This window comes from Petaurus breviceps, unplaced genomic scaffold (genome assembly GCF_028583685.1).
Source record: "Petaurus breviceps papuanus isolate PSGF00001 unplaced genomic scaffold, PetGlider_PUasm1.0 91133, whole genome shotgun sequence".
Taxonomy (NCBI): Eukaryota; Metazoa; Chordata; class Mammalia; order Diprotodontia; family Petauridae; genus Petaurus; species Petaurus breviceps.
Window position 1 is genome coordinate 11,183,266 of NW_027187419.1, and position 6,005 is coordinate 11,189,270.

The following is a 6,005-nucleotide window of genomic DNA, read 5'->3' on the forward strand; positions in this document are numbered from 1 at the left end:
ACACACACACACACACACACACACACACACACACACACACACACACATTTATTTGGTCAGAGTACCTGCCCAAATGTATGATTCCCTATGTGGACAGAGAGAGAGGAGAGAGAGGAGGGAGGGAGGGAGGAAGAAAAGAAAGAAGGAAAGGAGGGAAGGAGGAAGGGAAGGAAGGAAGGATAAATGGAAAAAGATAAAGGAAAGAATGATAAAATTTGTAGGACTATCTCTTTCCCCATTAAACTCTTTCCCTTGACTTTCTTCCTAAGGGGAAAATTCATAAAAACTTTGGTCCAGGACACAATATCTTTCTTCCCCCCTCCCCATCATCAACTCTCCAATCTTACCACCTTCTATTAATTCCTTCCTCAGTTTTCACGAATGTGAATCAAGAAGATAGGAGTAGCTGCTTTTGGTTCTAGGTAAAGGGGTAAACTTAAAATTCTCATGTTACTCAATCATAAGATACTATGAATATGATGAATTCATATTCAAAGAAGAATAAAGAGACTTGTGTGAACCAATGCACAGTAAAATAAGCAGAAACAGGAAAACAATATACCCAAAGACTTTTTAAAAACTGAACCCATGATATCACATGGAAATGGAGAACTTTTAATGAAGAATCAATGAGAAACTCAGTTAGCAACTGTTCTGCCATTTATAATCTCATAGAGTTGCCTGGGATATTGACAAGTTTAGTAACTTGACCAGGGTCATTCAGCCAGTACCGGTCAGAGGTAAGATCTGAACTCAGGTGTTCCTAACTGGGAGGCTATCTCTTTATCCACTATTCAACTATATCTTTTGCACACTTATAATGATGTTAGTGGAAAGAACAAAAAAAATCACTGAATTCTATATAATCATAACATCCAAACTTGGACTTAGAGAACTGTCTCCCTTCTTTGCAGAAGTGTGGACCTGTGAGTGTAAGGCATTGTGAGAACTATCATACTCAGTTGAAATATTGATTGGTTTTACTAAATATTTTTTCCTTTTTTTTTAATCATTTGTTATAGGAGATGGCTCACTGGATAGGGGGACTAGGGAGGGGTATGTTTAGGAATGAAAGTGCTCTGAAAATAAATGTTATCAATAGTTTTTAATTAAATGACTATTGATTATTTGCTTCTATCATATTTAATATATTTTTGTAGAAGAAGTCTTTTGTATTATCATTTCTTACTTTGTTAGCACTTGAATTGGTTTTCCCCATTGGAGAATTCATTAAAGGGCAAAACATGAATAATTTTACTGGTAAGAATTTCTGCCCATAGGACTCTCTACTCTCAAGGACAAACCAGCATACATTAGTTTTAGGGAGGAGGGGGCTAAGTACCATTTGATCTGGTCAGGGACAAAATTATGTCCCCCTTTGAACTATTCTATTTTCCTGTAGCCCCTAACTGTACTTTCCATGAAGCATTAATATAGACAATGTTAATAGGAGCAGGAAATAACACTTAAGCTGACAAGGGCACCCTTGGCAGAGAGAAAATAGGGTACTGTTGAAAAAGTAATTTTTTTTTTCTTTTCTGCCTTCCTCACTGAAATATAGGGCAAATTAAGTATATGTGAATACATGAAGGAAAAAATTTGTAATTTTTTCACTTGGACATTTTCTTCATCAAGAAGTTCACAAGTGATCTATAAATTAGCAGCTCTCTTAGAGAGTTACTTGAGACACAAAAAGGTTAAGAATTTGCCCGAGTTTGCACAGGTTGCCCAAGGTCACACAGGGATGTGATTAAAGCCCAGGTCTCCCTGACTTCAATTGCAGCACTCTATCGAACAAGTCATAATGGCTCAATACAAGATATATGGCTATTAGAAAACATAGTTTCTATGAGAAGATGGAAGTAAATTATGAGCCATTTAGGTGCATTATACTGTTGGTGTACAAGGTAGTTCTACAACCAGCACTTTCTTATTTCAGAATCAATGTTGGGACAAAATAAGGCCCTTAAAAATCATCTGAACAGTTAAAAAAAAAAAGGTTTACTTTGCCTTAATACTGCAAGGATATACAATAAGGATACAGTAGCAATTAGCTTCTCTGGACTTTCCTCTCCTATTGTCTGGTCATCTGGACAAGATATGGAGAAGGCTATTTTGCCTCACAGAAATTGACAGAGTGAGAGGGATATAGAGACTTTTTAATGCCCTGAAGTGACCAGGAAACTTAGGAAAGTGGAGCCAATCAAGTCTTAGAAACACCATAATGTCCTTTGAAGGCAGGTTGGTCCCTATCTGAGGAAGGAAAAAGAAGGGGTCTGAGGCTACCGAAAATGGGCAAAATGCTTATAGATTAATCCTATCACAATTGGTTTGTACTTTATTTTACATGTTTTGAAAATAGGATTCCAGTCCTATATTGAGTTGTCACAGTACCCTGAAGTGCTTGACTATGCTAATTAATTAAGCCTTTCAATACCCCTGTGAAATGGCCTTATCTTCATTTCCCATACCTTAAATTGAGAAGTGTTTAAATTGCTTGCCCAAAGTTATTGAGCAAGGGAGACACAGTAGTTGACAAGCTCTTAAACAAATCAGGCTCATAGCCACACTCTCATGGTTGATAAAACCAGGCTTTAATTACATTAAAAGATCATGGTCAGGGAGTCTCTCATGGTCTTCAAGGAGAAAATGAGCTTCTATCATTGTATCTCAATTGAATTAGCCTAAGTACATTTTTTTTTAACTTCCATAATGTTCTCTCACCAGGACTGTATCTAAAAATGGTTGTGTGCCCAAAACAACAATCCAAAAAAGTGCGCAACATCTTAGATTTGCAGCTTGGAAGCAATTCAGAGAATTTCTAAGTCATTATATTAATTGTTTTTAAAATGATGCATTTTTATTTGTAATAATTATTTTCAATGGGCGGCTAGGTGGCACAGTGAGTAGAGTGCCAGCCCCAGAGTCAGGAGGACCTGAGTTCGGTTCCAGCCTCAGACACTTAACACCCACACAAAAAATCTAGCCGTGTAACCTTGGGCAAGTTACTTAACCCCAATTGCCCTCCAAAAAAAAAGCAAAAAATGATAATTATTATTTTCAATTAATGAATATTTATTTCTTCTCCTCCTCACCTCCTCTGGCCCACTACTAAAAAGAAAAGAAAAAGAAAAAAGAACAAAACCCTGCTAACAAACATGCATTGTCTAGCTAAATAAAATTTCACACTGGCTATGTCCAAAAGTACAGGTTTCATTATGTGTATTTAGTCTGTTGGGAATTAGGTAATATTCTTCATGATTTGTTCATTAGAATCACGTTCAGTCATTCTAATCATCAGTTGATTAGAATTCTTAAGTCTTTCAGAATACTGGGGGTTTGTTTTGTTTTGTTTTTTTACATTTTAGTTGATATGAAATAAATTTTTCTGCTAGTTTTTGTCCCTTTACTCTGCATCACTTTAGGAAATCTACACTGGTTTCTCTAAAACAATCACTTTTGTCATTTCTTATGGTTTTTATGTAATTTCTTACCATAATTTGTTCAGTATTGCCCAATTGGTAAATATCTAATTAGTTCCTAGTTCTTGCGACCACAAAAAAAAAAAAGACTGTTACAAATATTTTTTGTACATATGTACTCTTTTCTTCTTTATTTTCATTCTTTGGGATATAGTTCTAATAGTAAAATTACTGGTCAAAAGATTTGCCTAATTTAGAAAATTTGGAATGTAGTTCCAATTAACTATTAAGAATGACTTCCAATTCAGACCTCCACCAATAATGTCTTAAGTAAGTCAATAAAAATTATATTAAGTACATACTATATGCTAGGCACAGAATTAAGCTTTGAGAATACAAAGCAAGGCAAAAATAATAAAAAGATAAAAGTGTGGCGTGCTCAGTACCATTGCTCTAAGATTGATGTAAACACCTTCTATTCTTTTTTAACTGTTCTCTTTCCTTCAGTCCAACACTAATTAGAGGTTTTTGCTCTTTTTCTTTCTTTTTCAACCTCCCTTTACAATACAACACCTTTAAGCTTAGCATGTGATTTTCTTATAACTAATTCCTCCTTCTTATCCCATACCCCTACCCTGTTCTTTCCTTATTCCCCGTTAGGTTGACTATTTCTATACTATACTCTGTGTTCATTTGTCTGTGTGTGTTCACCAGTACAGATGAAAGTTTCAAATTACACCTGCTCCCCCCACCCCCACTTCTTCATTTGTATAGGCTTTTGTTTGTATATCACATTTATTTCCCCACCATTTATCCTCTTTTTTTCTCCTTGGTTATCATTTTTTCTTACCTTTTTCTGCCATTTAACATAATCAAAACTTAACAAAGTCATTCTTAGACTCCTTGTTTTATTTAATGCCCTCTATGGCACCTGATGACAATGAGATTATGAGGGAACACTTGCAAAATTTCCCACATGAGAATGCAAACACTTTGTCCTTTTATTTGTCCCTTCTAATTGCTCATTTGATTTTACCCTTTTCATGTTTCTCTTTAGTGAGTCTTTATTTCAAAAAGTCTACTCGACTCTTCCCTTTTTCACAAATAAATCTTGAGTTTTTGTATTTCATTAAAAGTCCACTTTCCCTTGGAAGGAATATATTCAATGTTGCTGGGTAAATTATTGTTGATTATAAGACTTTATCTTTCATCTTTTGAATTTCATATGCTATGCTTGCAACTCTGTTCTAGTATTAACTGCTAGACATTATGTGATCCTGTGATTCCTTAGAACTTGAACTTTTTCTGTCTACCTCCAGTATTTTTCCTTGACCTGAAAGCTCTGGATTTTATTTATGTTATACCTAGGAGTTTTCACAAATAAAGTTAAGATAATTTTCATTTCTAACTTCATGTTACCCTCTTGTCAAATGTCTTAGTAATTTTCTTCTTTATTTCTTGAAATATGATAGGAAATGTCTCTCACATTTTTTCTATTTTCCTGTTTTTATTTGGGTTTATTTTTTTTATCTTAGAGTCATTCATTTCTCCTTGTCCCATTCCAATTTCCAAAGTCTTGGGTAAGTTTTTATACCTTATAATGTTTTATAAAGTTCATAAATTTGTTTTCTCGAAAGCTTCCATTTATTTTCCAATTATTTTCCCTAGTACTCTCATTTCATTTAAATACCATTTCAAAACTTTGTTCCATTTATTCTAGGAATTCTAATATACTTTATGGATAAGGCATGGTTTTCTTAGCAGTTCTGCTTGTACATGTTTTTAATTGCTTTTTGTGTGGCTTATGATTGAGACATCCCTGGCATTATAATAGCTTTTTGTTATGGGAGTGTCTATTTTTTCTTTACTTCCTGAGTCTTACTTCTTTTTTTCACTAAGTATATTTTTATTTATTTCATTAAATAGTACTGAATTAAATGTAAACATTTTAAACTTTTTTTCTATTTTGAGATCCAAATTCTCTTCCTCCCTTCCCTCCCCCATCTTTCAGAAGTAAAACAGAAAATAGATTATTCACGTGATCACAAAAAAACATCATTTCTATATTAGCCATGTTGCAAAAGAAAATACAGATTAAAAAAAAAGAAAAATGAAGAAATTAAAAAAGGGAGATTTGGTCTATATTCAGACCTTATCAGTGATTTCTCTGGAGGTGGATAGCATTTTTCATCATGATACCTTTGGAGCTATCCTGGATCATCACATTACTGAAAATAGATAAGTCAATCACTGTTGATCATCATGTAATATTTCTGTTATATTGTACAATGTCTCCTGGTTTTACTCACTTTACTTTGTCTCAATTCATATCAGTGTTCTCAGTTTTTTTCTGTATGAATGCTGCCCATAATATTTTATGTCACAATAGTATTACATTGCAATCACGTACCACAACCTGTTCAGTCATTCCCCAATTGATGGATATCCTCTCACGGTCCACTTCTTTGATACTACCACCAAAAGAAAAGTTGATATACTTTTGTGCATATAAAGTTTTTTTTTCCTTTTTTCTACCAGTGCTATTACTGGGTCAAAGGGTATATACAGTTTTATAAACCTTTA